Raw genomic sequence first — 16,479 nt, forward strand, 5'->3', positions numbered from 1 at the left:
CTCTTCAGCACCTTATCCAAGTAGGTACTCTGACTAAGTCCAATTAGTCTTTTACTCCGATCTCTCAAGATTCTTATCCCTAAAATATAGGCAGCTTCACCAAGGTCCTTCATAGCGAAACACTTCCCAAGCCAGGACTTTACTTCCTGCAGGGTTGGAATGTCGTTTCCTATGAGTAGTATGTCATCCACATACAATACCAAAAAGCTAACTATACTCCCACTAGCCTTGACATACACACAAGATTCATCTTCACTCCTAGAAAAGCCAAATTCCTTGACCTTTTCATCAAAGCAAAGATTCCATCTGCGAGGTGCTTGCTTCAATCCATAAATGGATTTCTCAAGCTTACACACTCTATTAGGGTACTCGTTGCTGACAAAATCCTCTGGCTGACTCGTGTAAACATCTTCAGCCAACTTTCCATTAAGGAAAGCGGTTTTGACATCCATCTGCCATATTTCATAATCATGAAATGCAGCTATGGCTAACAGAACCCGAATAGACTTAATCTTGGCTACTGGAGAAAAGGTCTCATCATAATCCACTCCAGGAATTTGAGAGAAGCCCTTTGCAACCAGTCTAGCCTTATAAGTGTGTACTTTACCATCCATGTCGGTCTTCTTCTTGAAGACCCATTTGCACCCTACTGTCTTGCGACCTGGTACATTTTCAACCAAGTTCCAAACTTGATTGTCATACATGGATTGTATCTCGCTATCCATAGCCTCTTTCCATTTAGCAGACTCGGGGCCTGCCATGGCTTCCTCGTAGCTGTTAGGGTCATCTTGACTTACTAGTGTCTCATCACTAATAAGTGTCTCACCTTCTGCAGTAATATGGAATCCATAGTAATGCTCAGGTGCACTCCTAACTCTCGTGGAACGTCTCAGAGGTATAGATTTGTCAAGTTGCTCAACAGGAGTTTCCTCCTCAAGTTGAGGGCTAGAGTTTGAAGTTCCTTCACCGCTTGATTCTTGAATTTCTTCAAGATCAATTTGCCTCCCACTGTCTCCTTGGCTTATAAACTCTCTTTCTCGAAAGACTCCTCTTCTTGCTACAAAGACCACATTGTCACTAGGTCTGTAGAAGAGGTAACCAAAGGATCGCTGTGGGTAACCGATGAAAATACACCTCTCGCTTCGAGGTTCGAGCTTATCATGAGTCTCGCGTCTCACGAAAGCCTCACAACCCCAAATCTTGATGTGGTCTAGTTTAGGTACTTTACCAGTCCACATCTCGTGAGGAGTTTTGGCAACTTTCTTTGTAGGGACTAGATTAAGAATATGGGCGGCAGTCTCTAAGGCATACCCCCAGAATGAGATTGGTAGCGTAGCTCGACTCATCATGGAACGAACCATATCCAACAAGGTTCGATTACGCCTCTCAGCCACACCATTCAACTGTGGTGTCCTGGGAGGTGTCAATTGTGAGACTATCCCACATTCCCTTAGATAGTCGAGGAACTCTGAACTAAGATACTCACCACCACGATCGGATCGAAGCATCTTAATGTTCCTGCCCAATTGATTCTCGACTTCCTGTTTAAATTCCTTAAACCTCTCGAAAGTCTCTGACTTATGCTTGATCAAGTAGACATATCCATATCTACTATAATCATCAGTAAAAGTCAAATAATAACGATTAGCATCCCTTGTGGCATGTTTGAATGGTCCACACACATCCGTGTGTATAAGGTCCAACAAACCTTCACCCCTCTCATACGAACCTGTGAAGGGTGACTTTGTCATTTTTCCAAGTAAGCATGATTCGCAACTATCATCTGACTTTAGGTCAAACGACTCCAAGACTCCATCCTTTTGGAGTTGGCCTATGCGTTTCTTGCTTATATGTCCAAGATGACAATGCCATAAAGATGCTTTATCCAAGTTATTATTAGTAGAATCAATACACAAAACATTATTTCCTAAGTTATCTACAACAGATACAGCTTCATACACACCATCACAAGGTAATGCTTTAAAATAAAGAATATTATTAAAGAAAGCATCAATAGAACCAACTTCATTATTAAATGAAAAGGTAAACCCTTGTTTGTACAAAGCATGAAAGGAAATAATATTTCTTGCCATTCCTGGCGAATAACAACACTTATTCAAATCTAAACTAAACCCACTACTTAGCGATAAAGTATAAACTCCAATCTTGGTAACAGGTATAGCTTTCCTATCCCCCATGATCAAGTTTACCCTTCCTTGCTCCACATTCTCACTTCTTCTTAGTCCCTGCAAGTCACAACAAATATGAATACCACAACCGGTATCAAGGACCCAAGAATTAGAATGGGGTGAGTTATTAGAAATGATAGTGTAAATACCTGCATGGTTGGGTTTAACTTTCCCATCCTTCACATCTTGCTGGTATTTTGGGCAGTTCCGCTTCCAATGAGCTTTTTCATGGCAATAGAAGCATTCAGCCTCTTTTGGGTCAGAAGAAGGGGTAATGAAACTTTTCTTGGTTCCACTTGAAGAAGAGCCATCAAGGGTCCGAACCTTGGTACCCTTAGAAGAGCTCTTTCTCTTCCTCCCTCGACTTTTCCCGATTGCCAAAACCGGAGTAGAGTTTTGAGTAGGAGTGATAGCAACCGACTTCCCCTTAAGACCTGTTTCTGCGGTCTTGAGAAGTCCCTGAAGTTTGCTGAGGGTGACTTCTTCCTTGTTCATGTGATATGTCATGCGGAATTGATCATAGCACGATGGTAAGGAATGCAAAATAATATCTATTGCAAGATCCTCCGGGAAGTTCACATTAAGCTTCAGCAAACGATCCACATACCTTTGCATTTTCTGCATGTGGCTCGTGACGGATTCCCCGTCCTTCATCATGGTTGTTATCATGGAGCAGATGATTTCATACCTCTCTTGTCGTGCACTTTGATGGTATCTTTCCATCAAATCTTGGTGCATGTCATAAGGGTAGAAATCCTCATAAGACTTTTGGAGTTCCGCTGTCATCGTGGCCATCATGATGCAAGCCACTTTCGTAGCATCCCTTTCATGTGCCCGAAATTCAGCGATCTCCTGAGGAGTTGCAGTGGACTCATTAATCTCCTTAAGCTCCTTGTCAAGGACATATTCTTTGTCCTCGTAGCGGGTAATCATTCTGATGTTTCTGATCCACTCATTGAAGTTGGATCCATCAAAGGTGACTTTCCCACACAAGTTCATAAGGGAAAAGGAGCCATTAGGATTAGAGCCAGAAGCATTGTTGAAAGACATCTGAAGAAAAGAGGACAAGATTAGTTTAGATATAAGAGAGTCCTTAATAAAACACCCAAATGTAATATTAAGGCTAGGATCCAATCACAATATAATATAACTTAGAAGAGGTATGCCGTAATCTAAGCTATATCATATTTGAAAGGTAGGTGAATGACGATTCACCAATTTCCACCACGAAAACCGCAATATTTTAGTATTAGGTTTTTGAATGGTTCTTAGAAATTCCTAGATTCTTTGAGATTCAATGAACTTTTCAAAGGCATGTTTCAATCTCGAGTGTGCCCTCCAAGTTTTGTGACTGGGATACCGAGGATCACAAAACGAGGTGTGAAGTAACCATGCAAATCACTTGGTACCCTTAAAGTTTATCACTCAATCGATGTGCCGGTTAACCACACACGCTCCATCGATACTATAATAAACCCTAAGTCACCATTTACCTACCTTGTTAAGTCCAAGTTAGTGTGCCGGTTAACCACACACGCTCCACCAACGACTTAATCAAAGTGTAAATTGTAATTTCATGGAATAGCACCTATTCACATTTTTCCTAAAGTAACTAAGATTGGGAATTTAATAAAACATTTAGTTACTTTATAATATTCATCATACTTTGAATGAGAATTAACAAGTCCTTGTCTTACCCGTTCGGCTAACGACCCTCCACCGATCAAGCAAGCGGTGGGTGAGAGTGGACACCCATTAAGTCACCATTTTATAGGCAACAACCTTATACCCACCTTATAGACCGGCTTCGTGAATGAGGCGTACTAGCGGTAAGACGACTTTGTTCTTATACATATATATATAATTATTAAATCATAATAATATAAGTATAAGGGTTGAATTTTAACTTTTAAAATTCTAGGGGTTGGAACTAAAGTTTTAGCTTAACTTTACTTGTTCCAAAACTTGAGGGCAAGTTTTGTAAACTTTCAAAACTTTTCATTTCTTGTAACTTATGAGTTTAATAGAGTAATAAAACGAGGACTTTTCATTTTTCCTAACTCTTGTGTTCTTTTAATGGTTTTTTAATCCAAGAGACTTTTGGTTTTCCATAACTTGAGGACAAGTTATGGACTCCATTAAAACACATTATGATCATGAATTAATCTACCACATAGGTTACAAATAATTCCTATGATCATCTAAACATCATAAGAACAAGAATATGAATATGAACACTTTCAAAAATCAAAATCACATTTAATCTTTGTAATTTTGATAACTAGTTGTTGTAAATGAGTTAGAAAAGACATTACACCTTCTAAAATAAGTTTTCAAGTACCAAAACATTTTAGGGTAATGATTCTAATCCATTTCCAGCAACTCAAGTCGAAATTCTGCACTCTGTCGACCCTACTCGCCGAGTGCAAAAACCTACTCGCCGAGTAGGTTGAAGATACACATGAACTCGACGAGTCCTCCCCATGGACTCGCCGAGTCCATCAGTCAGACAGCAAGATTTTCGACTTTCTTCAACTTTTAAGCACAAATAACAAACAAACAAGCCTAGGCTCTGATACCACTGATGGGTTTTGAGCATTTTAACACTTCCTAAGTGTACATGCAACCCTAATAACCTTGGATCTATGTTTGTCTAATTATCATGCAAAGTTGAATTCCAAGGTTATATTCCTATCTAGCATACATGGGGAACAATTTTAACTTGAATCATAGATAGAATAACTTACCTTGTTGTTGCTTGTGTTCCTTTGAAACCTTGTGAGCCTAGCACCCCAAGTGTGATGCCTCAAATGCTTCACACAACACCAAATGCTCTTGGAAAGACTCTTGAGATAATACACACTTCTCAAAATCGGCCAAGCCCTCTAGTTTCTCATGTCTAACTTGTGTAGCCAATTTTTTGGAGAATGGGACTCTTATATAGTGTTGACACATCTAGGGTTACACCATGTAAACCCTAATGTGTCATGACTCTTCATTTCCATGACCCATGGGTTTGTAACTCCCATGGAGCATCCATGGAGTATCCTATGGGTAGAACCCAACTTGATAATCCATGGAGCCTCTTAGCCCACTATACAAGATACATAATCAACCCATATATTTAATTAGTTATCCTTTGATCACTTAATTAATTCCAAATTAATTCTTTGATCAACTAATTAAATAATATTATTAATATATTAGAACTTATAATATATTAATAATCTCCAAGTGTTATTTCTCTCATTTAGTCTATCCAATTGCATGGTGCCATGCAACCCAAATGGACCATGCCGGGTCGGGTCAAGTACAAGCCCGAAATAGTTATGGACTTAGACACCTTATCCAACAGCAATTTATCACATTATGCCTTAATATAAATCCGGTTTAAGGTAGTAGTATTTAGTACAGCAGTAGTCTTATTATACAAAGCTACAGTACTACAATGATTTACCCATTACATATTTTAGTGATAATCTCACTTAAGCATTAGTGTACAAACTATATTTTTAACAAATGATAGTTATATTTGGGTAATCACACACTTTACAACAGTCAAGTTTACAAAACCGCCTAGCCTTGGTAGAAGGTTACTTTTATAGAAAATATAGGATTTTCTGAGAGATTCAAACTTTTACAAACACTTTCAAACATTTGCTTACATTTTTACAAACTTATACATTGAGACAGGTTCAAACGTTTTTACAAGAAACATTGACACTAAAATACTTATGAACTCACCAGCTTTATGCTGACAAACTCTTTCAAAATAACTTGTATTCTCAGGTCATCAGTAGACAGGTACCGAGGCCAGCTTTTGAGAAGATGGAGTGCATTCAAGACTCATCTCATTTTATTTTGTGTTTCATTATTTTTGGTGTCTATAACTGTACAGAACACTGGTATTAAAATTATATATTTAATGCAATGGATGATGTTGTTTGCTTATTTACATTTACTGTGTTGTGATACTGTACATGACGTCCTCCGCCCCGGAACGTTTCCGCCATTCTTGGTTTTGGGGTGTGACAATAATTATCATACTATACTATAAAAGATAAATTTTTCCTTTAACCACATCAATTTGAAACTCCAACTATTTTTCCTACTTCATTTTTACTAAAAGTTTCACTATTGAGTTAACATACGTAAGATAAGTAAGCTTAATCCAGCAAAAGAGTATTGGGTTATCCATGTTCAATTGTGTAGGATATGAGAAGCGTTGAATCGTAAAAATGAAAAACGATATAATAGGGTTGGAGATGGTATCTATTTATGATTCGTTTTTTTTTTATCCATATGCAATTGTGTAGGATGTGGGAAGCGCTAAATCATAAAATTAAAAAAACGATATAATTTGGTTGGAGATGGTATCTATTGAAGTATTGATGAAAAGTTGTTTTTTTTTCTAAAAAAAATAGTAGTGATAGATGTATAAATATTATGCTAAATATATTAATCTTTGAATTGTGTGTCTTCATATTGTTAGGGTGAATCAATTCAGATTTTCATCATGAAGAACCATATTAACAAGTATAAAGCTATTTCGGAAGAAAAAGAGGTCTACACTATTAAGAATTTTAAAGTTACCAAATAAATATGCTCCTTCGTAAAAGTGTGTTTTTCTTTGGCTATTCTGTTGTATTTAACCATTATCAGTTAAATCAACAACTTTTGAGCAGTATTGATAAATTACTTAAATTATTAATTTAAATATAAGATTACATGGTCAACTTAAATATAAATTTCAGTTCCACTTAAAAAACTTAAAGAGTATTTTGTGAATAGTTAAAAGTGATAAATTGTAGTGTTAAATGCAAAAACTAAATTGTAATATCAATTTAACTAAAATATTTCCTAAATATATTTTTATAATAATTAAAAGTTTTCAAATAAGTAGCTTAACATAACTTACCATAAAAATAGTTAAAAATAACTCTATATAAATGATTATATTGTTACATTTAAAAACAAAAAATAATGTTTGATGTTTTAAATAATTACAATAATAAAAATTAAAATGTTAAACAAATAAATTTTAAAACGATTGAAATTATGCAATTTTAATAGTTGTGTATATTATCATATAATTCAAAATAATCAATATATTATATCAACCTAGTATATGAATTATTATATCAAATTTAACAACAACGTTATTATTATATTCAAAAAAAACATATATTTGTGAAAACTTCAACTATATATGCGTTTCTGCGTAAGGCGCGGACATTCGCCTACTATAGTTTTCAATTTCTTTCTAATAATGATTATAAGTTAGTTAGTAAGATTAAATAAATATCAACCCTAAAGTCTAATCATATATAAACTAAATTTCAATATTAAAATAATATACTTACTTTAATTATAAAGTTATGTCTTTACCTTTTAACATATATACTTAATTTATTAGTTTTAAAATGTTGTAGTATGTAAACCGTTATCTTTTTAAAGCTACAACTTTTGAACGGTTTGGATAAAATATTTAAATTGTTAATTTAAATATAACATTACAGAGTCAACTTAAATATAGATTTTAGTTCAACTTAAACAACTTAAATAATATTTTGTAAATAGTTAAAAGTGATAAATTGTAGTGTTTTTCTTAGAATGATTATAAGATGGTTAATAAGGTTAAATAAATATCAAATCTAAAGTTTAATCATAAATAAACTAAATTTAATATTAAAATAATATATTTACTTCTACTTATAAAGTTAGGACTTTAACTTTTAACATATTATATTTAATTTACTAGATTTAATATGTTGTTGTATTTAACCATTATCAGTTTAAAGCTACAACTATAGAAATTTTTGAATAAAATACTTAAATTATTAATTTAAATATAAATCGCATGGTCAACTTAGATATAAATTTTAGTTCCACTTAAAAAACCTAAAGAATATTTTGTGAATAATTAGAAGTGATAAATTGTAATGTTAAATGCAAAAACTAAATCGTAATCTCAATTTAACTAAAATATTTCTTAAATATATTTTTATAATCATTAAAAGTTTTCAAATAAGTAGCTTAAAATAACTTACAGTAATAATAGCTAAAAATAACTCTATATAAATGATTATATTGTTACCTTTAAAAAAAAAAAAAAACAATGTTTGATGTTTTAAATAAATACAATGACAGAAATTAAAAGGTTAAGCAAGTAAATTTTAAAAATTAATTAACAACAACAACAACTATAAATAATATTAAACCATATATTATTTTTTATTTTCATTCATGAGTAACCCATGGGTTGAGGTCATTCAAACGATTGAGAAAACATATAATTACCATCTAAGAAACTAACAATATTATCAAATAAATTTTAAACAAGTTAAATTTTTGAAACCAAATTAAAATAATTAATAGTTTCCAAATACGTTACTTTAAATAATTTATTACAACAATAGTAAAAAGTAATATTATATATAAAAATTGTAGTGTTGCCTTTAAAAACAAAAAAATGTTTGATGTTTTAAATAATTACAATGATAGAAATTTAAATCTTGAGCAAGTAAACTTTTGAAAATTAATTAATCATAACAACAACTATAAATATCATTAAACCATGTATTATATTTAATTTTAATCATGAGTAACCCACATGTAGAGGCCACTGATATAATTGAGATTATACAGTTTTAAAAGATGTTTACATTATCATATTATTCAAAAATATAATGTTTATACCAACTTGTTATAAGATTTATTATATAAGAGCTAACAACAACGTCATTTATATATTTAAAAAAACATATATTAGTAAAGATTTCGAATTCGTTGTTGTATTTTGCGTAACGCATGTGTATTCGCCTAGTATATTTATAAAGAGGGATTTTACTTGCACCACATGCATTTGAAACCACCATGAGTTTTCAATTTCTTTCTAATAGTTAATATAATTTGGTTAATAATGTTAAATTAATGCAAAAACTAAATTCTAATCATAAATTAACTAAACTATAATATTAAAATATCATATTTTACTTTTATCTATAAAATTATGACTTTAACATTTTAACATATTGTAGTTAACTTATTAGTTTAGATTTGTTGTTGTATGTGAGCAATTGTTATTTTAAACTTGAAAAGAAAATCGAGAGACTATTTTATAAATAGTTAAAAGTTATAAATTATAGTATTAAACCTAAACTGTAATCCTAAATAAACAAAAAAAAAACCATGAAACTATTTTGTATAATCATTAAAAATTTTCAAATAAGTAGCTTAAAAATAACTTACAATAAGAATAGTTAAAAGTAGTATTATATAAAAAACTTATAATGTTATCTTTAAAAACAATAACAATGTTTGTTTTTTACATAATTAGAATCAAATAAACTAACAATGTTCATCAAAAAAAATTTTAAAAAGTTAAATTTATGAAACCAAATTAAAATAATTAAGAGTTTTCAAATACGTTATTTTAAATAACTTATAACAAAAATAGTTAAAAATAACATTATATACAAAAAATATATTGTTACATTTAAAAATAAAATTGATATTTTAAATAATTATAATGATTGAAATTAAAATCCTAAGCAAATAAACTTTTTAAAATTAATTAATCATAACAACAACTATAAATATCATTAAACCATATATATTTAATTTTATTCATGGGTAACATGTAACACCCCGTTTATTTATTAAATAAATAAATGAATTGATGAACGTATAGTAGCCCTAAAATCAATAATGATATACGTAGGGTGTTGGTTTCGAGGAGTGAGTTGGCATAATTTAGAAGTTGAGGGTTAAAAGTGTAAATTCCGGACTCAGTTTATAATTATTTATGAAGACAGGGGCTCCAGGGTAATTATTGGGACTTAATTTGAAAAAAGATTTGAAGGCTTAGGGGGATGATTGGTAATTTAAGGACTTGTTATGAAGGAAATTTATGGATTCAGGGTTTAAATGGTAAATGTTAGCCTTACTTTGAAAGAAAATGTGAAGAAAGGGACTAATTGTGGTATTATGGAAAAATGATTATGGGCGTTGGGTATATAGGGAACAAACCCTAATTGACCAATTACCCAACCGCCATCTTCACCCCTCTTACTTCCTCCGCCGCTGCCAGCCTTATGCCTCTACCACCGGTGTTGCTAAGCTGTTGTTGAAGACGTGAACCGCCACCCCCTTCACACTCGTGTTTCGACCGGCAAGGCCACCGACGGCCTCTTGAGGCTCCGACGACGAATAAGACCGATATCACGGCTGTAGCTGCTTCTCTAAGTCGCTATTCTCCTTCTACTGATTCTACCACCGTGCTTAGCCGTGTAAGGCAGCTGTCGGCGCTGTTCCGGTTTTCCTTCTTCTCCTGTTTCCTCTTTGTGGCAAGAAACCGACATCCGCTGCCTGCCGCCTCAGAGGTTGATGAGCTCGTGGTGTTTCCGTTATCACCGGAGCACAGTGACGAGTTCAAGGCTTGCATTCCGACAGGGGTGCGTTGTGTGGGTCATTTCACGAATGGAAGCGTGTTTTAGATCATGTTTGTGTGTGGATGCTTGACTGGAAATCAAGAGAACCGCCGTCACCACCTCGTGGTGGCGGCTGTCACCACAATCTGTTGCTGTGCCGCCATGTGCGCGCGTGTTGGTGTGTTTGTGTTCTTTGCTACAGTGATAGGGTGTTGTATGGATGTCTAGTTGGTCGGAAAAGCCACCACCACCACCATGAAGTGGTGGCTGTTGGATTAATGTCTAAGTCCATAACTATATTTGGTATGTACTTGACCCGACCCGGCATGGTCCATTTGGGTTGCACTTCACCGACACAATTTATATGGATAATCTTTTGAGAATAGTATATTTATGATTAATATTAATATATTATAAGTTCTAATATATTAATATGGAATCATATTATTTAATTAGTATTGATCAAGAATTAATTTAGAATTAATTAAGTGATCAAAATGAACTAATTAAATATGGACACTTATATATATGGAATGGGCCAAGTTCATTTAGGTTGGGTTAAGCTTTCATGGATAGTCCATGGAGTGTTTAACCCATGGATCATATGAAATGAAAGGTCATGGGTTTAACCCTAGTCTCCATACTATATAAAGATGTCATTGGTTGGTGAAATTGGCACTAGTGTGGTTACACTAAGAAGGGCTAGCCGATTTCACTAGAGAGAACCAAGTATCCATATTCTCTAAAGTCTTCCAAGGTGTTTTGGTGATTTGTGATTCCACTTGAGGCTTCCACACTATTGGGGCTAAGCTCTTAAAGCTTGAAGACATCAAGCTACATCAAAAGGTATGTCATCTAACTAGTACTTTGTAGTATAAGAGCTTCATAATATGCTAGTTAGGATTAAAGCCTTGGAAAGTTCTTATTTGCATGTATAATAGAGAAAACATAGATCCAAGGTTTATAGGGTTGCATGTACACCATAGGAGTGTTAGAATGCTCAAAACCCAATAGTGGCTGCCACCCTCTACCACCACCGGCCACCATAGGGTGGCTGTGTGTGTTTATTTTGTTTAGTGTGTGTTCATCCAGACAGGCGGACTCGCCGAGTCCCAATGTATGGACTCGTCGAGTAGCCAATTTAAATCGTGTGATCATCCCGTCTCTACTTGACGAGTCGGGCTATAGACTCGTCGAGTATCCCTCAAGAAAAGAAAATACTTTATTTAAATCACATAACAGAAATGGGGCGTTACAAAGATGTCATGAGATGATCTAAAGAAAATCGTACAAGATAGATGTCATGAGATGATCTGGAATGGTAGAACTATAACCTTGTTCGTTGAGGGAATAACCAAGGTATATTTTCAACGTTGTATGTAAAATAAGGATAGATAAAAAAAACTTTTACATCTCCCAAGGGGTTGATATTGTCTTAAAAATCTTGCATGGTGTCATCGAAACTATACCATTGCTGTTCAATTTCTATGACTTCATGTACACGTAATGCTTTGACAATGAAGATAAACTTTGATTATGATGTTTCATCTAAACCAAGACCCATAAGGAAACAACCATTAAAGAAAACAGATGAAAAAAATGAATAAGATACATTAACAAATCCAAGAAACCTCATTCACATACACAAAAAACAACGTTTACAATGTAGTTGGAAGATAAAAAGTTTTCCTTACGCATCCTAATAATTTAGCCCGGAGATATGTCTCTATTTATCACTTCGTAAAAAAAAAATATGGTTTGAGAGATTTGACTTATAGAGAATGGAAGAAAAAGATGAAGTCATTAAAAAATACTTGTTCTTACAAATATCTTAAAGAAGATTTTGTTCTGACGATAAGGAATGGTATAATCGAACAATCCATTTATGATCATAGGTGATTTAACTATTCAATTAGATTTGTAGTGTATATATTTGGATAATAATGAATAAAAGTGATTCAATAATATTTTATTTATATTATAAATTTTGTGAGCTCGTATTAGAGACCTAAACACAATTAATGACTACACTACATTGACGGAAAGGTTTCGACAAGTAATCACTCATATTGGATTGAAAACTCAAAATATAGATAAGGAGTCTTTTCGTGCCATGGTTGTACATCATATTAGTTCCCTTATTCAGATATAAGTAATTTATTATTAGCCAAAAAAGTAAAAATATTCTCATCTTATTATAACCCAAAAAGTAGAAACATATTCCTATTTATATTTGTTGGTGTACGTATACTTTAGAGAGATCTGAACATAAAATCACATGCAATGATGTTGTTCAATGACACCATGCATGATTTTGAAGAAGATATGACACTAAAGAGGCGTAAAAGATTTTTAGTCATCCTACCACTAGCTCAGTGCACATATTTATCTGTCTCAATCAATTCACAATGATATCTCCATTTTCAACTCTTTGACAATGTTAATTAAATACCTTGATAAGAAGACCAAGACAAAATTGTAGGAGATAAAGTTGTTTAAAGATCATTGAGCATTAGGTTTTTATATTGTTTGAAATATATTACTAACACTTTTTCTAGCTTGTTTTGTTTAACATGAAATGGAAATGATCATACTTACATTTTTTGAATATGGTTCGAATTAAACAAAATTTATTGAATATTGTACATACTGTTAAGTAGTTTATACTATTATTGATCAAAGCTATCCTCCAAAAATATATTCGGTGCACACATCGAAGGATTATGGTCGAGGAAAAGAATAACATATATGTTGTGCTAGAAACAAATATATGTTTGTGTAAAGAAAGAGACTTTAAATATTTTACCACGCCAAAGTATACCGTTAATGGTGCTTACAACAAATATATGTTCTGAAATTGTTAATATGCTCAATAAATTATTTCACAAACCAAACCTACCTAATGACCAATCTTCTATAATATTACATCAAATGTTTTCAGAATCCTTAATACATTCCATATACTGTTTTGAAACCATAGTAATCCCATAATCACAAACACATGGCAACTTAAATCGGCCTACATCTTCCCCTTCTTTGGAACTGACAACTTCTTCAACGAACTTGCCCATCCACTTCTTACTGGGCCACTAGCTTGTTGGGTTGGAATTACTTTTATCACTTACAAGACATACATGTATAAATAAACAATTTAATATCCATTAATAACTTCCAACAATATATATAAGATCGTCAGAACATGCATTGAATATTACACACCTTATCTACATATCTTACCGGTGTGCTATGAACACCGCCAATATTACCATTGTTAGAGCACCTTGTTGTATACCATGCCAACATCATTTAGTTCACAAGATAAAATAATCAAGGTGACATATGATGATAATTTCTAGAAAATACATGTTTTTTACTTTTAAAACCTCCCATCCTTCCATATCATGTATGTTAAAATCACCTACTTTAACACATCTAAAATAATGCTTCCATACAATCATGTTCAAATATTTAGGGAATGCATCATCATCCCCATCTTCTAAAAACTCCTTGACCATGTCATATGCACTCTTCCGCGGCAAACGTGTTGCATCACGATCAAAGTAACCACATACACTGCCCTTTAACTGTCTCTAAACCATACTTGAATCACATCTACATCAAACAACACCCACTTTAAATTTAAGTTATCCATTTCAAAATTAGGCATATTAAAAAAACTAGAAGAGAATTTCAAACATGTATTCATAACCAAACCCAAACATATTGCACTTTTTACACTCCTAAGACTTGATTTCCGTAATGATGAAACTATTGATGCCAGAATACTCTACACTACAATGATATTTTTCACATGCAAGATGGAACTATTGTTGCTCCTTCTGGATTGTCATGATGTTCCCAACCAACACTAACTTGGTTTCCTAAGAACATAAAAAGAAATTTAACAATGGAAATTATAGGAAAGTAATATCAGGGAGTATAGATTTATTGTCTATTCCAAGTCCTTAAAAACAGCGACCAATATCTTTCTTAACTAGGGGAAATTTTGTCTAGAGTTAGATTAGTATTTAGACATTCTATTTCAAAAAAAAATTTAGTTCCACAGCTACCCTTAATTTTAGAGTATTTGAATTATCACTTCATTCGACGGTCCTTATACAAAATCATCGGTTCTCGTTTTTTATGCTTGTTAAACTTCAAAATTGATGTAAACAAAATTTGATTATGGCCTCTAGTTTGATCGCTTATTAAACTTGAAATTATTTTTTTTCCGTAAGTTGAATTTAAGATATGTTTTTAGATTGGAGATGGGCCAATGAAAAACTCAAAATCTAAAGGGAGGGGATTCGATTCCCCACATCATTCGAGGATGTGGATGTGCATGGGGACAAGTTAGGCACTCGGGGATGAGGGTATGGATAGTTAACCCCACCCTATTTCCATCCCTATTTAGATGTGCTACACATACCATTAAGAAACACAATGAACTAGCCTCCTATCATGTATGCTCTTTTCCTATAATTTAACATCCTTATGTCATCTTCTAAAGTCCACACAATCTTTCAAGTCATTGAGTTGACAATCACTCTTGTCTCAAAAAAATAGTTAGTCACTATAATGCGGTCTGTTATAACCATGGACACACATATCTTGGCCAACTTATGCAAATTTCAAAGTTCTAACTTCATTATTTCAACCGAACCAATAAATATTACATATACACAATTTATATGTAACACACGTTTATTTTTTTTTATAATAAATAAATAAATTAATGATCGTAATATAGCCCTAAAATCAATAATTATTAAGCAAGGTGTAATTTCGAGGAACTAATTGTAAAGATTTGAGAAGTCAAGGGTTAAAAGTGTAAGTTTCGGATGGGTTCCATAAAGAATTATGAGGGCAGGGATTACTTGGTAATTATTAGGACTTCTTTTGAAAATAGTTTGTAGGGGAGGGGCTATTTTAGTAGAAACCGGACCTGGATTGTTAAGGATTTAATGCTGAGGGTTTAAAGGGTAAAATATGGGATTTAATTTGAAAAGGTAATTCTGGAGAGGGGCCATTTCTGCCATTATGGCAGCAACTTTGGAAAGGCATCGGGTATATATTGTTTAAGGAACCCTAACCCTAAATTATATTACAGCCGTCACCCCCTCACCCTTGTATCTCCTATCTCCGGCGCCACCTCCTTCCGATGCTCCTCAGCCGCCGCCAACGATCAAATGGAGTCTCGAACGCCGCCGCCTGCTGCCTCAGCATCGAAGAAGCCATCGTGGCTTTGCTGCCGGCAAAGACATGTCTCGCTACTGTTTCATTGCCGCCTCCTCGCCACCGCCAAAGAATCACCAAAGCATCCTGGTTTTGTCGCCAACGAAGATGAAGGGTTACAAGGAGATCTTAAATCATTGTTCATGGGTGTTATTGCTGCTCGTGGCTAGGTTTTCTGTTGCCCCACTTCAGCCCGAGACCGCCACCGTCCCACTGTTGCTGCCTTCGACCATGGCCCTGTCACCGAGATGGCGGTTGTGATGGCGTTTCCTTATTCTGTCAGAGCTATTGTTCAGAATGGTTCATGTCGGGGGGTGTGGGTGTCATCCCGTGAGTTTGGTGTGTGTGTGTGTGTCCGGTTAGGGCGACGAGGGAACATGTGTTCATCAGTTTGATACGCAAGAATGGCCGGAGATCACGAAAAGACCACCATGGCTGCTAACCATGGTGGCTCCTATGGGTGAGCAAAAATCGCATCGCAACTAAAATTAACCACAAAAACCGCAACCAATAAACCGCAGCCGCAATAAAAATCAATGGTAAGGTTTTCTGTTTTTCAAAATCCGCAAATTTACGGTGTGGTGCGGTTATTAATTTTCAAAAACCGCAAAAAAAAAAAAAAA

At 33.9% G+C, this 16,479-nt stretch overlaps 1 pseudogene; it reads right to left on the bottom strand.

Annotated features, from left to right (window-relative positions):
* LOC111918534 (uncharacterized) overlaps positions 1–10,785 on the bottom strand; it is a 104,276-nt pseudogene extending 93,491 nt beyond the window's left edge.
* Positions 10,786–16,479: the final 5,694 nt, after the last annotated feature.

This window comes from Lactuca sativa, chromosome 8 (genome assembly GCF_002870075.4).
Source record: "Lactuca sativa cultivar Salinas chromosome 8, Lsat_Salinas_v11, whole genome shotgun sequence".
NCBI lineage: Eukaryota > Viridiplantae > Streptophyta > Magnoliopsida > Asterales > Asteraceae > Lactuca > Lactuca sativa.